The following is an 18,264-nucleotide window of genomic DNA, read 5'->3' as shown; positions in this document are numbered from 1 at the left end:
TTAACCCACCATTGTTCTCTCCTACAAGGTCTTGGAACTACCATTCAGAGTTGAATGTTTCTTTATTTATTTTTTTTAATTGTACTTTAGGCTCTGGGGTACATGTGCAGATCATTCAGGATTGTTGCATAGGTATATACATGGCAATGTGGTTTGCTGTGTCCATCCCATCCGTCACCTATTTCTGGCATTTCTTCCCATGTTATCCCTCCCCAACCTCCCCACCCTGCGATCCCTCCCTGGCACCTCCCTCAACAGACCTCAGTGTGTGATGCTCCCCTTCCTGTGTCCATGTGTTTTCATTGTTCCAACACCTGCCTATGAGTGAGAACATACAGTGTCGATTTTCTGTTCTTGTGTCAGTTTGCTGAGAATGATGGTTTCGAGATTCATCTATGTCCCTACAAAGGACACAAACTCATCTTTTTTTTATGGCTGCATAGTATTCCATGGTGTATACGTGCCACATTTTCCTTGTCCAGTCTATCATTGTTGGGCATTTGGGTTAGTTCCACGTGTTTGCTATTGTAAACAGTGCTGCAGTAAATATACGTGTGCATGTGTTTTTATAATAGAACGATTTATAATCCTTTGGGTATATACCCAGTAATGGGATTGCTGGATCAGATGGTATTTCTATTTCTAGATCCTTGAAGTATCGCCACACTGTCTTCCACAATGGTTGAACTAATTTATACTCCCAGCAACAGTGTAAAATTGTTCCTGTTTTTCCACATTCTCTTCAGCATCTGTTGTCTCCAGACTTTTTAATGATGGCCATTCTGACTGGCATGAGATAGTATTTGGATTTACATTTCTCTAATGACCAGTGATGATCAGCATTTTTTTCATACCTTTGTTAGCCTCATATATGTCTTCTTTTGAAAAGTGTCTGTTCATAAACTTTGCCCCCTTTTGAATGGTTTTTTTTTTTTTTTTTTTTTGGTCTTTTTCTTGTAAATCTGTTTTAGTTCTTTGTAGATTCTGGGTATTAGCCCTTTGTCAGATGGGTAGATTGCAAAAATTTTTTTCCCATTCTGTTGGTTGCCGGTTCACTCTAAGAATTGTTTCTTTTGCTGTATAAAGCTCTGGAGTTTAATTAGATTTCATTTGTCTGTTTTAGAGTTTGTTGCCCAAGCAGCTTTTGGTGTTTTAGTCACGAAGTCCCTGTCTATGCCTATGTCCTGAATGGTTTTGGCTAGGTTTTCATGGTGTTAGGTCTTATGTTTAAATCTTTAATCCATCCAGAGTTAATTTTAGTGTAATGTGTCAGGGAGGAGTCCAGTTTCTGCTTTCTGCACATGGCTAGTGAGTTTTCCCAACACCATTTATTTAACAGGGAACTCTTTCCCCATTGCTTGTTTTTGTCAGGTTTGTCAAAGATCAGATGGTTGTAGATGTGTAGCTTTGTCTCTGAAGCCTCTGTTCTGTTGTATTGGTCTATATCTCTGTTTTGGTACTAGTACCATGCTGTTTTGATTACTGTAGCCTTGTAGTATCATTTGAAGTCACATAGCGTGATGCTTCCGGCTTTGTTCTTTTTGCTTAGGGTTGTCTTGGCTATGCTCGCTCTCTTTTGGTTCCATATGAAGTTTAAAGTGGTTTTTTCCAGTTCTGTGAAGAAGGTCATTGGTAGCTTGATGGGGATAGCATAGAATATATAAATTACTTTGGGTGGTATGGCCATTTTAACAATATTGATTCTTCCTAACCATGAGCATGGAATGTTTTTCCAACTGTTTGTGTCCTCTTTTATTTCCTTGAGCAGTGGTTTGTAGTTCTTGAAGAGGTCCTTTACATCCTTTGTTAGTTGTATTCCTAGGTATTTTATTCTCTTTGTAGCAATTGTGAATGGGAGTTCACACTTGATTTGGCTCTCTGTTAGTCTGTTATTGGTGTATAGGAATGCTTGTGATTTCTGCACATTAAGTTTGTATCCTGAGACTTTGCTGAAGTTGCTTATCAGTTTCAGGAGATTTTGGGCTGAGATTATGGGATCTTTGAAATATACAGTCATGTCATCTGCAAATAGAGACCATTTGACTTCCTCCTTACCTAATTGAATGCCCTTTATTTCTTTTTCTTGCCTGATTACTCTTGCTAGAACTTCCAATACTATATTGAATGTGAGTAGTGAGAGAGGGCATCTTTGTCTAGTGCCAGATTTCAGAGGGAATGCTTCCAGTTTTTGCCCATTCAGTATGATAATTGATTGTGGGTTTCTCGTAAATAGCTTTTATTATTTTGAGATATGTTCCATTAATACCTAGTTTATTGAGAGTTTTTAGCATAAAGAGCTGTTGAATTTTGTCAAAGGCCTTCTCTACATCTAACTGAGATAATCATATGGATTTTGTCTTTGGTTCTGTTTATGTGGCGGATTATGTTTATAGACTTGCTTATGTTGAACCAGCCTTGCATCCATGGGATGAAGCCTACTTGATCGTGATGGATAAGCTTTTTGATTTGCTTTTGCAATTTTTGTGCCCGTATTTTATTGAAGATTTTTGCATCTGTGTTCATCATGGATATTGGCCTGAAGTTTTCTTTTTTTGTTGAGTCTCTGCCAGGTTTTGGTATAAGGATGATATTGGTCTCATAAAATGATTTGGGAAGGAGTCCCTCTTTTTGGATTGGTTGGAATACTTTCAGAATGAGTGGTACCAGCTCCTCTTTGTATGTCTGGTAGAATTTGGCTGTGAACCCATCTGGACCTGGACTTTTTTGTTTGGTAGGCTCTTAATTGCTGCCTCAACTTCAGCCCTTGTTATTGGTCTATTCGTGGTTTCAGCTTCTTTCTGGTTTAGGCTTGGGAGGGTGCAAGTGTCCAGGAATTTGTGCATTTCTTCCAGATTTACTGGTTTATGTGCATTGAGTTGTTTGTAGTAATCTCTGATGGTAGTTTATATTTCTGTGGAATCTGTGGTGATATCCCTTTATCATTTTTTATTGCATCTATTTGATTCTTCTCTTTTTTCTTTTTTATTAATCTGGCTAGCAGTCTGTCTATTTTGTTGATCTTTTCAAAAAAACCAGCTCCTGAATTTGTTGATTTTTTTGAAGGATTTTTTGTGTCTCTATCTCCTTCAGTTCTGCTTTGATCTTAGTTATTTCTTGTCTTCTGCTAGCTTTTGAGTTTTTAAAATCTTGCTCCTGTAGCTCTTTCAATTTTGATGATAAGGTGTAGATTTTAGATCTTTCCTTGCTTCTCCAGCAGGTATTTTTTGCTATAAATTTCCCTCTAGACACTGCTTTAAATGTGTCCAAGAGATTCTGGTACATTGTGTCTTCTTTCTTGTTGGTTTCTAAGCACCTGTTTATTTCTGCCTTGATTTCGTTGTTCATCCAGTGGACATTCAGGAGCCAGTTGTTCAGTTTCAATGAAGTTTTGCAGTTCTGAGTTAGTTTCTTAACCCTGAGTTCTAATTTGATTGCACTGTGGTCTCAGAGACTGTTTGTTATGATTTCCGTTCTTTTGCATTCCTGAGGAGTGATTGACTTCCAATTATGTGGTCAGTTTTAGAATAGGTGCAATGTGGTGCTGAGAAGAATGTATATTCTGTGGATTTGGGGTGGAGAGTTCTGTAGATGTGTATTCGGTCTGCTTGGTCCAGATCTGAGTTCAAGTCCTGGATATCCTTGTTAATTTTCTGTCTCATTGATCTATCTAATATTGACAGTGGAGTGTTAAAATCTCTCACTATTATTGTTTGGGAGTCTAAGTCTCTTTGTAGGTCATTAAGAGCTTGCTATATGTATCTGGGTGCTCCTGTATTGGGTGTGTATATATTTAGGATCATTAGCTCTTCTTGTTGCCTTGATCCTTTTACCATTATGTAATGTCCTTATTTGTCTCTTTTGATCTTTGTTGGTTTAAAGTTCATTTTATCAGAGACTAGGATTGCAACACCTGCTTTTTTTGCTCTCTGTTTGCTTGGTAAATCTTCCTCCATCCCTCTATTTTAAGCCTATATGTGTCCTTGCATGTGAGATGGGTTTCCTGAATACAGCACATTGATGGGTCTTGACTTTTTATCCAATTTGCCAGTTTGTGTCTTTTGATTGGGGCATTTAGCCCATTTACATTTAGGGTTAATATTGTTACGTGTAAATTTGATCCTGCCATTGATGCTAGCTGGTTATTTTGCCCGTTAGTTGACACAGTTTCTTCATTGTATTGATGGTCATTAACATTTGGTACATTTTTGGAGTGGCTGGTACTAGTTGGTCCTGTCCATGTTTAGTGCCTCTTTCAGGAGATCTTGTAAGGCAAGCCTGGTGGTAACGAAATCTCTCAGCAATTGGTTGTCTGTAAAGGATTTTATTTTTCCTTCACTTATGAAGGTTAGTTTGGCTGGATATGAAATTCTAGGTTGGAAGTTATTTTCTTTAAGGATATTTAGTATTGGCCCCCGCTCTTCTGGCTTGTAGGGTTTCTGCGGAGAGATCTGCTGTGAGTCTGATGGGCTTCCCTTTGTGGGTAGCCCGACCTTTCTCTCTTGCTGCCCTTAGCACTTTTTCCTTCATTTCAACCCTGGTGAATCTGATGATTATGTGCCTTGGGGTTGGTCTTTTTGTCGAGTATTATTGTGGTGTTCTCTGTATTTCTCAAACTTGAATATTGGCCTGACTTGCTAGGTTGGGGAAGTTCTCCTGGATAATATTCTGAAGAGTGTTTTCCAGCTTGTATTCATTCTCTCCATCACATTCAGGTGTACCTATCAAATGTAGATTAGGTCTTTTCACAGAATCCCATATTTCTTGGAGGCTTTGTTTATTTCTTTTCACTCTTTTTTTTCTCTAATCTTGCCTTCTCATTTAATTTCATTGAGTTGATCTTTAATCTCTAATATTCTTTCTTCTGCTTGGTCAATTCAGCTGTTGAAACGTGTATGTTCCGCAAAGTTCTTGTGCTGTGTTTTTCAGCTCCATCAATTCATTTTTATTCTTCTCTAAGCTGTTTATTCTGGTTAGCTTTTCATCTAACCTTTTTTCAACATTCTTAGTTTCTTTGTATTGGGTTAGAACATGTTCTTTTAGCTCAGAAAAGTTTGTTATTACCCACCTTCTGAAACCTGTTTCTGTCAATTCATCGGACTAATTCATCGGACTAATTCCAGCCTTGTTCCCTTGCTAGTGAGGAGTTCTGATCCCTTGGAGGAGGAGAGGCATTCTGGTTTTTGGTGTTTTTGTCCTTTTTGCACTGGTTTCTTCCCATCTTTATGGATTTATCTACCTGTGGTCTTTGTAGTTGGTGACTTTCAGATGGCGTCTCTGAGTGGACCTTTTTTTTGTTGATGTTGAAGCTCTTTCTGTTTCTTAGTTTTTATTCTAACAGGCCCCTCTGCTGTAGGACTGCTGGAGGTCTACTCCAGACTCTGTTTGCCTGGGATCACCAGTGGGGGCTGCAGAACAGTAAGGTTTGCTGCCAGTTTCTTCTTCTTTTATCTTCATCCCAGAATGGTACCTGCTAGATGTCAGCCTGAGCTCTCCTTTATGAGGTGTCTCTTTGGATATATGGGGGTTGGGAGCCGTTTAAGGAGAAAGTCTGTCCCTTATAGGAGCTCTAGTGCTGTGCTGTGAGCTCTGTTCTGATCAGAGCTGCCGGGTAGGTATGTTTAAGTCTGCTGCAGTGGAACTCATAACCTCCTCTTTTCCCAGGTGCTCTGTCCTGGGAAGGTGGGGCTTTATTTATAAGTTCCTCACATGCTGCTGTGTTTTTTTCAGATATGCTCTGCCCAGCAAGGAGGTAATCTAGTCACAGTTTGCCAGCAGAGGCATTGCTGCACTGCTGCAGGCTCTGCCCAGCTGCTGTGTGAACTTCCTTGCGGTTTTGTTTACAGAGGTACAGTTAGAACTGCCTTGGTAATGGCAGTCTGCCTCAGCAATGGCGGACTGCCTTGGTAGTGGTGCACTGCCTTGGTAGTGGTGAACTGCCTCGGTAATGGCAGACACCCTTCCCCCTACCAAGCTGGACCATCCCGGGTCCAGCAGTGCTTACTGTGAAACTCTCAATCCAAAGTGTTTCAAATTGCTGGTCTTTGTGAGGGTGGGACCTGCCAAGCCAATTCACCTGGCTCCCTGTTTTAGCCCCCTGTTTTTCAGTTGAATGGGCAGTTCTGTCTCCCAGGCATTTGGAACGCGGGAGACAGTTGAAACACGGCCCAGATTTGTGTGAATGTTTGTGTGGAAACCTGCAGCACCGGCTAAAACAGCTGCGTTGGAAACTTGTGGTCCTTTTTGCCCCAGGAATCTCCTGGTCCATGGGTTATAAAAACTCATTTGGAAATGCAGTGATTACTTACCCTCTGCATTGTTCTCTCTGGGACCTGCACTCCAGAGCTGTTTCTATTCAGCCATCTTGGATCTCTCCCAGAGTAGAATGTTTTACCCAACCTGCTTTACCCAGCTTTCTTGTCTTTCTAGTCTCAGCTTACATATTAATAGTACCTACTGAGACAACCCTCCCCAGACCCCTCCCAATGCATGTTTCTTTCTAATACCTACACACTTGTAATTACTTACTCGAATTTAGTTGTCATCTATTTTTTTCCATAGTCTGTTAAGTGCTTAGAAACAAGAATTTCTTGTTCACTACTCTTAAAATATCTAGCACATTTCCTTCCCTGTCTGCATTGGATGCTTAATAAATGTTTGATGATAATATTAGAATATCAGTTGAGAGGATATGATATGACTAAGGAGTTGCATTAGGTTAACAGACTGCTGGGAATTGAGAGATAGATATGATTTACAATTGTGCATGCTTATAAAAGGCCTGCTTTCTAATTTACCTTGCCCTTGGATGAATTATTCAGGTCTTTTGGTCAGTTGAAGGGAGAAAAGGAACCCACTATAGCTTTCTTTTTTTCTTAACTTCTAATAGTAATGTTACATTTAATTTACCTTCACATTCCAATTGGGATAATGTCTGATTTTAATGAATCTACACAAAATATATGAAGTAAGTGTATAGTTCAAAAAAATATTAAAACCTTTGTTAATATACTGACCATGAAGACATTTTATAGTTGTCTCTTTTCAGTATAATCAGGATGACTAGTATGACATGCTGAAACAAATCACTGCCTTTCTATAAGGCCGCTGAATTTTTCATTCTGTGAATAGGGATGATTTATAATCTAGCTCCTTTTTCTTTGTCATTCTTGTATTAACAAAAGAAAGTCTTATTTATTGTTTATAATTTTGACAAAATATAGCATTAATATGGGGCTCAATAATCCCAGTGCATGAGTTTGATGAACAAAAATAATGACCTCACTTTAAAAAGTAAATTACATGAATTTAAAAAATTTTTAAATTTCATTTTATTTCTTAAGTTTCTATTTTAGATTTAAAAGGTACATGTGCAGATTTGTTACATGGGTAGATTGCATAATGCTGGTGTTTGTGCTTTTATAGAACCTGTCATCTAAATAGTGAACATTGTACCCAATAGATAGTTTTATCAGCCTCCCCCACCCTTTTGAAGTCCCCACTGTCTGTTATTTTCATCTTTTTGTCCCTGTGTACCTGTTGCTTAGCTCTCATTTAAAAGCGAGAACATGTAGTATTTGATTTTCTGTTCCTGTGTTAATTCACTTAAGACAATGGCCTCCAGCAGTATGCATGTTGATGCAAAGGACATGATTTCATTCTTTTCCATGGCTTTGGTATTGTGAGTAGTGCTGTGATAAACATGAGTGTGGGTGCCTTTTTGATAGAATGATTTTTTTTTTCCCTCTGGGTAGATAACCAGTAGTGGGATTGCTGGATTGAATGGTAGTGATAGTTTTAGTTCTTTGGGAAATCTCCATACTGTTTTCCATAGGGGTTGAATTAATTTACATTACCACCAACAGTGTATAAGTCTTCCCTTTTCTCCATATCCTTGCCAACATCTGTTATTTTTTGGCTTTTTAATAATACCCATTCTGACTGGTATGAGATGGTATCTCATTTTGGTTTTAATTTGCAGTAAGAGTTTTTTTCACTTTACCAAGTCCTTATGGAAAAATTCCTGTTTTTGAATCAGGAATATCCCCCAACCCCCATGCATCCCTACTCTTGCCACTGACATTGGAAAGGCCTAATATACCTAGATCAGAGATTTTCATCAGTGGCACTATTAACATTTTGACTGGGATATTTCTTTGTTGTGGCATTGTAAGATATAAGATGTTTAGCAGCAGCATCTCCTTTCTAAGTACTGGTATCATCCCCCTCTAAAGTTGTAAGAATAAAAAATGTCTCTCTGGGAACAAAATTGCCCCAGTTGAGAACTACTTAGTAAATCATAAATTTTATTGCTAATGAGGTTGGAAAGTTCTAAAGAAAACCATTTAGATCACAAATTGGACACATTAGGCAGTTAGTCATCTACTTTACATGACTTTGGCAACTATCTAATGCTAGACTTTATATGAATCCCCTTTGAAAAGCTGAATGGACCTTAACTGTTTTTCCTTTCTCTTCATAGTCTTACCCACTAAAGTGTGTTTATTTGGCTTTTGGGATTATTGGTGATAGCATTCGGGACAAACTAAGTTGTGCTATGGTAACAACTCAAAAATCTTGGTGTTACATTTCAACATGGAAGTGTTTCTTGTATTCCTACATTTTGCAAGTTGGCCAAGGCCCCTGCTCCATGACTTTTTATTGTAGGACCCAAACTATTCTAGTTGTCACCGTCTTAAACTTTATTAGAAGAGAGCGTTCTGGAGAATCTCCCTCAAGCAAGTAAAGTCTTTGGCTTAGAAGAAACACATCTCATTTCCATTCATTGTTAGAATTAGTCACATGGCTTCACCCAAATAGTAAGTGCCCAGAAGTACAGTCCTACCTTGTGTCCTGAAGACGGAGGGCTAGAATATTTGGTGAACATTACTAAGCATTATTGCATGTACTGGAAATCACAGTCATTGGGATCAGACTTGCCTTTCAGCCTTGACCCTGGCACTTATTGACTAACCTTTCAGTGTACCTGTTTACTTATATAAAATAGGAATAACAAAGACAAATGGGAACTATAAAATTAAATAGGAATGTTTAGGTAATGTATATAGCATATTCTATGTAATTTATGATATTTATGAGAATAATGCTTATTATTTTATGGGTTGTTTTTTGGTGTATATGTCACTTGAATCGGAGGCAGAAACATGATAGCCTACTAATCTCTCCTGGAAAAGTGGGATTATCAAGGTGGTTTATAAAGCAGAGCCTTGGGATGCTAGAATGAGGGGTCGTTTCACTGTTGTTCTTGGAATTAAGCATGTAGGAATTTTTAGTAACTTGCAGGATGTTATGAGACCAAGAAAGTATCTGATATAATAAGGTAAACATTCTCATAGTATTTCTGTTTTGCTATCAAATATCTCAAACTTTGATATATATATTCTGTTTAGAATTTAGCTATCAAGATTCTTTTTTTTTAAGATGGATTCTCATTCTGTCACTCAGGCTAGAGTGCTGTGGTGCAATCTTGGCTCACTGCAACCTCCGTCTCCCCGGTTTAAGCAATTCTCCTACCTCCGCCTCCCAAGTAGCTAGGACTACAGGTGCACGCCAGCACGCCCTTTTTTGTACTTTTAGTGGGGAGGGGTTTTCACCATGTTAGCCAGGATGGTCTTGATCTCCTGACTTTGTGATCCGCCCACCTTGGCCTCCCAAAGTGCTGGGATTACAGGCGTGAACCACCATGCCCAGCCTAGCTGTCAAGATTCTTGATTGACATAGAGGTTGTCAGTTTTGGTTTTGACACTCTTAAACTCTTATGATATTGTGGCTGAATTAATGTTAATTAAGAAATACCTTTCCTGAGCTTCACAAAGAATATTCAAGTGCTTTAAAGAAATATTTTGTGTCTGTTGTAATATATTTACAAGCTTGTTTTAATTATTGCTGAAGAATGACACCATTTGCACATGGAGCTGTTTATTTAAACTCGTAGTTTTGAATATATGTATATTTTCTTTCTCATTTCCCTCCCCCTCATTCAAAATAGTCTGGATTTGGTCTCTACCATGTCACTGAAACTGCTTCTAAGAGTAGTACCAGGGACTGATAACTTACCCATAACTTACTGGAAATCTCTGGTTCATTTAACCCTGTAGGCACACCCTCCATACTACTTGTGATGGTTAAAATTGTGTGTCAACTTGATTGAATTGAAGGATGCAAAGTATTGTTCCTAGGTGTGCCCCTGAGGGTGATGTCAAAGAAGATTAACATTTGAGTCAGTGGGCTGGGATAGGCAAACCCACCCTCAATCTGGGTGGGTACTATCTAATGAGTTGCCAGCATGGCTGGAATAAAGCTGGCAGAAGAAAGTGGAATGAGCAGACTTGCTGAGTGTTCTGGCCTTCATCTTTCTCCTGTGCTGAATGCTTCCTGCCCTGGAACATCAGACTCCAAGTTCTTCAGCTTCTGGACTCTTGGACTTAGACCAGTGATTTGCCAGGGGCTCTTGGGCCTTCAGCCACAGACTGAAGGCTGCACTGTTAGCTTCCCTACTTTTGAGGTTTTGGGACTTGGACCGGCTTCCTTGCTCCTCAGCTTGGCAGATGGCCTATTGTGGGACTTCACCTTATGATCCTGTGAGTCAATACTCCTTAAAAAACTCTCCTTCATATATACATGTATCCTATTAGTTCTGTCCCTCTAGGGAACCCTGACTGTAATTCACTACTCTTTTTTGAATGGTTCCTTCTCCTTAGGTTATCCTTGACCCTCTTTTTTCACAGTCAGAGCTTCTAAACTGGTGAGCTGAATGTGGTTCAGAGACATATTTTGTTAGACCTATGTAGTGATTTATAGAAAAAAAAAGATATGAGGTGGTTGGTAGCATTTAAGGGGAGATTTCACCAAAAATTCATATTTCCAGCTTCTCAAAAAAAGTTAGAAGTGCTCTCTACACTGAGCCAGGATTTCTTTGTGGCAGCACCCAGCAAGAGGTGGGCTGTGGCTGGAGGTTTCAAACAGGGCATGCACTGTTTTTGTTCACCCACCACCATCTCCACCTGGTCTGCTAACTTAAATTTCTTGTCTCAGTCAGAAATGCCTACTTGCAGTGGTGGCTCATGCCTTTAATCCCAGCACTTTGGGAGGCAAGGCCAGTGGATCACTTGAAGTCAGGAGTTTGAGACCAGCCTGGCCAACATAGTGAAACCTCAGCTTTATTAAAAATACAAAAATCAGCTAGGTGTGCTGGGGGGTGCCTGTAATTTCAGCTACTCGGGAAGGCTGAGGCAGGAAAATCGCTTGAACCTGGAAGGCAGAGGTAGTGAGCAGAGATTATACCACTGCACTCCAGCCTGGGCAACAGAGCAAGATAAGAGTCTGTCTCAAATAGTAATAATAATAATAATAATAAAGTCTAATTTCTAAGCCAAAATCTTGGCATTCTCTTATCCCATTACTCTTTATATTCCCCCTTTTGGTTTATTTTCTCTTTTATTAGACTTTGTAGATGCTTAGCTATCTTATTGGGGTCTTAGTTTATCTCAGTGTTCTATTTTGTAATCTATTCATTGCTACTTTTTGTTTTCATTTGTTCTGTTTTCTATGTTTAATACTTGGTAAAGCTTCCAAAAAATATAAAAATATGTATGTGTGTTTGTGTATGTGTTTTTAAGTAGAATATTGAGAGATTCCTCTAGACCAGTGGTAAATAAATGCTGGTCTGTAAATGGTTCCCATTATCAACATAACAACATTTAGTATAAGATAGTGAGATATTTCATAAAGCAAATTTAATCAATTTAAAGAAACATGTCTATGTCATGTTCTTTCAACAGAAGGGTTTAAAATGTCCGTTTATGAATTTATGGTAGCATTAGTTGAGAGTGAATTAAAAAAACATGTCCTCATTTGACAAAATTAAGAGTTGGTAACTCTGTATTTCTTACAAATCACTTTCTGTTGTAAAGTCTTTGAACCACTAATCTATTTCCAGCCACATAGCCAGTTTAAGGATCTTTTGTATAACATCTTCAACACATTTTTATTTAGCCCCTCATTTGTACTTCTCTAACAAGAGTGTACTCAGGTATCTAAGCAATAATTTGAAGTAGTAATGGATAAAGAAAAGGATAGCGGCAAGAAGGTGACATCAGGGAGACAGATCTTTGGCACAGTGGGCACATGTTAGCACCTTATATCAGCCTCAGGGGTAGTGTTTGTACACTTGAGATTTGTTAACAGAAAGTGGAGCTCTTGATTTAAATGTGTATGTGAGATTGTACAAAAGAAAACCACCTTTTACTGAGCTCTTACTGTGTGCCAGACAGTGTGCTAAATGCTTTACATAAGTGGCTTATTTATACCTCATGGTATAAATAAAGCAGGGGTTAAAGCAGGGGTTGCTGTTTTCATCCCTACTTTTTAGAGAATGAAAATGAGACTTGAAGAGGTTGAGAATGAATAACTTGCTTATGCCACATAGTAAGTGACTCTAGAAGGCAGGCTAGAGAATCCAAAGGCTAGTCACATAGCTAGTAAGTGACTCGAGAAGGCAGGCTTTGAGAATCCAAAGCCCTTTAAATCAAACCTTCCATTTCTATATTTAAAAAGAAAACTAACCAAGAGAAACCCAGTACCCTTCTTTATTACAGGACAGAATTTCTACAGCAGTTTTCAAGTACATGAAGCAACTGATCAGGTTTGAAACTTTACCCCAAGTCTCAGACTACATTTTAATCACAAAATAAGCTTGACAAAACAAATCAAATAAATGCATTGGTTTCTGCCATAACCTGTGTTTATGACCTCCTGTTTTTTCATGCATTTTTTCAACTTCCAAAAAATTTTGATTAGCCATAGGCCCTTGTCATATTATGAAGAAGCCAGATTCTTTTGTATTATAGAGTGTTACTAAATGAAACAACCCTTCTGTTAGTAAAATTAATGATTGTTTTAAATTTAAGGTTCTTGGGGCCCTAGGATGCTATATGTTTTAGCATTCTTACAGCAGTTTATACTTTCAGAATAGATTATAATCAATAGTTAGCTATTTCCCACAAAATATCTGTGGAATAAATTGACATTCTTTCTTGTTGTTTTACTGATGAGAAGAGAGATAGATACAGGCAATTTAACTGACTTTCTAAATTTACACAGTAAGTCAGTAACCGTCTGGATTAACATTCAACTTTAGATTCCTAGTTTTTTGCTGAGTTCATAGGCTGATGCTGTCTCAAAAAGATGATTTTTTTCAATTTGTCTGCCAAATGGATTGATTTCGTGTTGCTGGAAAAGCTCTAGATGCTGATATTCCATGAAGCTAGTCTATATGGCCCAGAGATCAGCAACCCTTCCATTTTCAGCTGGCTGTCCATAGGGAGTGTGTTTAAGATGCAGGTGAAAACTCAAAAGTTTGAAAGAGCAAACTCCATCTTTTTTTCTGAATTTCTCTTTCCTAGATGTCCAATGTCTTAGTAAACCTCGACCTGCATCACAGCTATCCCCTGCTAAAGATTACTCAGCTCTCATCTCTCCACATTCTAAACTGTGGCTCATCTAGTGTTCCTACAAAGAGACCAGGTTCTAGTCACAGTCTTACCCAGGTTATATCTATCACTTTATTTCCATCTTTTTTTTTTTTTTTTTTTTTGAGATGGAGTCTCACTCTGTCGCCCAAGCTGGAGTGCAGTGGCACGATCTTGGCTCACTCCAACCTCTGCCTCCCTGGTTCAAGCAATTCTCCTGTCTCAGCCTCCCAAATATCTGGGACTATAGGCCCATGCCACCACGCCCAGCTAATTTTTTATATTTTTAGTAGAGACGGGATCTCACTGTGTTAGCCAGGCCAGTCTCAATCTCCCGACCTTGTGATCTGCCCACCTCGGTCTCCCAAAGTTCTGGGATTACAGATGTGAGCTGCTGCACCCAGCATCTCCATCTGGTGTGATCACCTGGAATAGTACAGAAGCCATCCCTGCCTCTGTTCTTACTGCCTTAAACCATTCTTTTATGCTGCTAAAGTGAACTGCCACAAATGCAAGTCTGACTACCGCTTTCCTGTATTATTTATATTTTCATTTTTTGTATATTCTGATGTTTTGACATCTTTAAAAACCTTTCTGGCTGGGGAAGGTCTGCTCCTACTGGGGTTAGTCAGTTCTTAGGGATAGCAAAGGGCAGGTACAGCCAAGAGCATGCCTTTGATATGCAATCTAAGCAGTCCTAAGCCAGACGTCCTCTATCTGACCCATACACCCCAGGGGACAGTATTCCTTTGCTTTAGTCATCCCAGGGCCAGGTACCAGACCACTAGGGACCACCCCTAAAGCCTAAAGCCCACCAGAATTATTCACACTAGCTAGTCCTAAACTGTTTACCCTTCCCTGCTTTGTATTTTCACAGGAACCCCAGTAAAGACTCTGGCCTAGACTTTCTAGCCTTGCTACTCCGTTCTACCTCTTGACAGATCCCAGTCCTTTCCCATGTGGCCCTGTGTGGCATGCCATGCCTCCTGTTTCTAGGGATTTGAGTATAAATTTCCTTTATAACAATCACTTCCTTTTCCATGTGTCTTACTATACTTGATTAAAACACATTCTGGGTACATTTTAATATACTTTCTAACCTAATCCTTGTGATGGCTTCTCATCCCCATAGGATGAAGTCTCCTTATCATGGCATTTAAGAGATATCTTTCATGACAGGTCTTGTTTACTCCTCCAGTGTCACCTCCCATCACTCCTTTCTTTAGATATATATGCTGGAATCAATTATTTATACTCCCCCATGGTCCTGTGTATTTCATGCCTCTGAACTTTTTCTTCATGCTTTTATGTAAATGCTTTTCCACTTCACATTTACTTCATCATCTGGTTAACTCTTTTTTAATCCATTATGACTGGACCCAGCAATCAGTAGCAGGGAATCTTCCTTGAACCAACAGATCAGGCCCTTTGCCACTTAGTGTACTGTCACTTCTCCTAGATATTCTCCTTCAGCTTCTCTGGATCTTCGGGAAGTCATAACAATGGGCACAAAAGTAACAATCATATATGGCAGGCTTAACAAGCTCTCATCGTTATATAAGGTCAAATTCCTATAATAAAACCCATATTCTATATAATTTCTAATCGTTTGTATTGGTTGTTTTTTTAAATTAAATCTTGATATACAGTTTGCTGCTACTAAGTCATCCAGTAGGAGCTTTGGAACTGAGCTTGAGTGTAAGTTAGAAGGGCCTTGAAGAGACTGTTAACAGGAGCCTTATGTCACTTCAGGAGGCTGTTGGTGAGGGTTTAAACAAGGTGAGAGATATTACTGGAAACTGAAAGAAAGGTGACTCTTGTGACATCGTAGCAGAAATTTTAGCAATACTGGAAACTTATTTTCCATGAAACAGTGGAAAATAAGTATAGCTCAACTGGATGATCTCAGTAAGGAGATTTCTAGGCAATGTCGAAGGTGCTATCTGGATTCTTCTAGCCTTGTAGCAAAAAACAAAAAGAGAAAGGCAAGCAAGAGAAAAAATGGTTCCATATAAAGGAGTCACAACTTTTTGGGTTTGAAAAATAAAATTTCTTTTCATTACTAACCTTTACAGACAGTGAATGATGCCAAAATTAACTAGTTTGTTACAGACGGAGCAAATCCAGGGAACACTCAGTGAAATGATGAAGATGAAAAGGCATGGCTATAAAAGGCTTTGTTAAGAACTCAAGAAGCTTAAATATACTGTCTTATCAACAAACAATAGGGACTCTAAAAATCTTAAATATAGTGTCTCATAGCAGTTTCACATGGGAACCCAAGGTAGAGCTGGGTTATCGGAAAGAGATTTGTGGGTGTGGTTTTTGTCTGAGGGAGTAAGTTATAAACTTTTAAAAGAAACCCAGGAAGTTTTTAAAGGATTTGCATCAGGATGGATTGAAAAGGACAATAGAATGAAAAGATAAACCTTCATGCACTGTTAGTAGGAATGTAAAATGGTGCAGCCATCAAGGAAAACAGTCTGGCAGTGCCTCAGAGGACTTAATGTAGAGGTACCCTATGACCCAGCAATTCCACCCTGAAGTATATAGCCAAGAAAATGAAAACATGTCCACTCAAAAAAATTGCACACAAATGTTTATAGCAGCATTATTTGTAATAACCAAAAAGTAGAAACAATGTAAGTGGCCATCAGCTGATGAGTGGAAATGTAATGTAGTCATACAATGGAATGTATTCATACAATGTGATGTATTCATACAATGGAATATTATTTGACAATAAAAATAAATGGAGTGCTAATACATGCTGTAACGTGGATAAGCCTTTGTATTCGTCTGTTTTTGCAGTGCCATTAAAAAATACCTGATACTAGGTAACTTATAAAGAAAAGAGGTTTAATTAGCTCAGAGTTCTGCAGGTTGTAAAGGAAGCATAGCAGCTTCTACTTCTGCAGAGGTTTCAGGAAGCTTCCAGTCATGGTGCAAGGTAAAAGGGGAGCAAGACACACTTCACATGGCTGGAGCAGGAGGGAGTGGAGGGAGGCGTCACTACTTTTAAATAACCAGATCTCACAAGAACTCACTTTCATGCGGACAGTACCAAGAAAGAAATCTGCCCCCATGATCCAATCACCTCTCTCACCAGGTCCCACCTCCAACACTGTGATTATAATTTGATATGAGGTTTGGGTGGGAACACAGATCCAAAGCATGTCAGCCTTGAAAACATGCTAAGTAAAGTAAGCCAGTCACAAAAGTCCACATATTATATAATTTCATCTATATAAAATGCCCAGAATACAAATAAAAGTAGATTTGTGGTTGCCTAGGTTTGGGGTGGATGGGAGGAATGGAAAGTGATTGTTAAAGTCTTCAGGCTTTCTTTTGGGAGTGATGAAAGTATTCTAAAATGGATTATGGTAGTAGTTACACAAGTTGGTGAATATCCTAAGGACCATTGAGTTGTATACTTTCAATGATTGAATTAATGGTATGTGAATTTTAATCTCCATAAAGTTGTTATCAAAAAGGAATAAATATGAAGAGAGGCCTTTGGAACCTTGAACTTCCATGGACAGGAAGCCAACGGGAAAATACTTGGCAAACATGGGCTGTATTTTATGGAAAAGGAAAGAAATTCAGAGAGTGAAATCAAAAGCTCAATTAGGGGAACCAAAAGGTAATCCCAGGCAGTACATGTGGGCAGGGTGCAGTGGCTCACACCTGTAATCCCAGCATTTTGGGAAGCTGAGGTGGGTAGATCACCTGAGGTGAGGAATTCAAGAGCAGCCTGGCCAACATGGTGAAACCTTGTGTCTACTAAAAATACAAAAATTAGCCAGGCATGGTGGCATGCATCTGTAATCCCAGCTACTCAGGAGGCTGAGGCAGGATAATCTCTTGAACTGAGGAGTGGAGATTGCAGTGAGCTGAGATCATGTCACCATACTCCAGCATGGGTGACAGAGGGAGACTCTATCTCAAAAACAAAAAAGCAAAAATAGTGACAACGTGTGCCTCATTTGATTTCAGAATTGCTGGCTTCTTTGCTCCTCTGATTTTTCTTTTCTTTCTTTTTTTCTTTTTCTTTTTTTTTTTTTTTTTTTGAATGGTGCTATTGCCTGCCCTTTATTTTACCTATGTGGTATTCTAGGTACATGTGAACAGATAGCTTGTCTCCTTAGTTGATAGGTCTTCAGATCAAGGTGAACTGCACTTAAGCTGAACTCGAAGCACTACCTCAGAGGAGCTGCATCTACCTTTGTACCTAACTTAGATGACAAGATCTTTGGACCTGATAATCTAAATAGATGAAACTTTCAAGGAAGGGGGCTTTGCAGGAAGACTGTCTCTGTTTTGTACATGAGAGGCATGTAAACAGCTCATGGTTACAGGTTATATTGTGGTGAGTTTTAAAACATATCCACAAATTTTTGGTCACTTGCCATCAAGAGGCAGATTCTAATTTGTCTCCCTTGAAATATGAGCTAGTGTCTGTGACTTGGTTCTAATAAATAAAATGTGGTAGAGGTGATTCTGCATGACTTCTGAAGCAAAGTCATGAAAGTAATACAGCTTCCACTCCACTTTCTCTTTTGGGATGCTCAATCTTCAGACCAAGCCACCATGTTGGGAGGAAGCCACATTGGAGAGGCTACATGTAGAGACAGACCACCCTAAGGCCCTAGCCAAAACCAAGTATCTACTACCAGATGTAGGTAAGTGAACTTTTAGATAATTTCTGCCCCACACTTTGAGCTGACATAGCTGTCACTAGGAGAAGCATAGGCAAGCCCTGCTCAGATTAAGATTT

The 18,264-nt window shown here is 39.0% G+C and overlaps 1 protein-coding gene across 5 annotated transcripts in view; it reads left to right on the top strand.

The window, feature by feature from the left end:
- Positions 1–18,079: 18,079 nt before the first annotated feature.
- The window catches only part of LRRC69 (leucine rich repeat containing 69), a 129,712-nt gene continuing 129,527 nt past the window's right edge, over positions 18,080–18,264 (top strand). For all 5 annotated transcript variants that reach the window (XM_074386881.1, XM_074386880.1, XM_074386884.1 and 2 more), the window contains exon 1: positions 18,080–18,169. The gene's annotated coding sequence lies outside the window, so the exon portion shown is untranslated. The remainder of the gene's footprint in view (positions 18,170–18,264) is intronic.

Source organism: Saimiri boliviensis, chromosome 15 (assembly GCF_048565385.1).
Source record: "Saimiri boliviensis isolate mSaiBol1 chromosome 15, mSaiBol1.pri, whole genome shotgun sequence".
Lineage (NCBI taxonomy): Eukaryota > Metazoa > Chordata > Mammalia > Primates > Cebidae > Saimiri > Saimiri boliviensis.
Note: the sequence above shows the minus strand (reverse complement) of the source record. Positions and strands in the feature narration are given on the sequence as shown.